Consider the following 1,472-nt stretch of genomic DNA (forward strand, 5'->3'; position numbering starts at 1 on the left):
CCAGGGTCAGTATATGTGTCTCTAGGACAGAACTTCTTGTGTGAGGACGGACATTCATTTTTATCTCTCCTGAAAACACAGCTATTTGTATGCTCAAGGTTTTTGTGTGAGACCATCTAGTATGTAAGAAAATACATCAGTTGACTGTATCCTCAGATGACTGTGGAGTTTTCTCCAAAATCAGACTATCATTGCTTATTCTGGGGAGCTCCTGGGAGGGATCATTGACTCATTTTCATGTCTTCCTGTTGGCAGTATTTCCTGTGATGTGAGTCACTCATTTGGGAGGAAAAATGGTGAGAAATTTATCCCTGTCTTTAGCCAAAGGCCTGGAAGGTATTAGGTTTAGCCTAACTGGGTTTGGTATAGATGATGAGATTATCCTTATGGGCCAGTGTGGAATCTATAATTCTTAATACATCCTGTTTTCCTGGATTAATGCCTCAGACCAAGTCAAAAGATCTATACAGAAAGTTAAGGAGAAACCTACCTCACTTTCTGTTAGAGACTAATTGCGTTACCACCAAATCCATGTGTTGAAGCCTAACCCTTAACACCTCAGATTGTGACTGTATTAGAAAATATATTCTTTAAAGAAGTGAGTAAGTGAAAATGAAACCACAGGGTGAACCATAATTCAATATGGCTACTGTCCTTTTAGAACAAGAAGAGTAGGACATGAATACACACAGAAGAAACCCCATGTGAACACCAACATCTACTAGCTAAGGTGAGGGGCTCTCAGAAGAAGACAACCCCATTGACATCTTCATCTCAGACTTAAGATAAAAGACACTGGTGGTGAGGCTCTAATCCCAAATGGCTGGAGGAAGAAGAAGAGGAAGAAAAAGGAAGAGAAGGGGGAGGGGGAGAATAGGGAGAAAGGGGAAGGAAAGGAAGAAGATAATGACACCAAGGAAGCATAAGCACAGAGGAAAGTCCATGTGAGGATACATCAAGAAGATGGCCATCTCTGAGACAAGGAGCAGTCTCAGGAGAAACTACACCTGCTGGTATCTCTATTTTGAACTTCTAACCTCTAGAGCTATAGAAAATAATTTTTCTGTTATTTAAGCCACACCATCAGTGGTACTTTGCTTTTCTTTAAAAAAAAAAATTTTTTTAGTTGCACATGATAGTAGAGTCTATTTTGACATATTTATACAAATACAGAATACATCTTACTCTAATTAGGATCCAATCTTGTGGATGTACACGATGTTGAGATTCACTGTGGTGCATTCATACGTGTACATGGGAAAGTTATGTCAGATTCATTCACGTTCTTTCCTATACTTTGTTATGTCAGCTTTAGACTATTTTTTTTTCTATTTTTCTATTTTAAATGTACTTTAAAAAATAAACCCTAAAAGTTTATGGCATTTATCAAGCTGTTTCCATCCAAGACCTTAGAGGCCTGGTTGAGATCAATACTGTTGGTTGCTCTAATTCTGTAATAACAGCATGAATTT

This window comes from Marmota marmota, unplaced genomic scaffold, assembly GCF_001458135.2.
Source record: "Marmota marmota marmota unplaced genomic scaffold, marMar, whole genome shotgun sequence".
In the NCBI taxonomy this organism is placed as follows: Eukaryota; Metazoa; Chordata; class Mammalia; order Rodentia; family Sciuridae; genus Marmota; species Marmota marmota.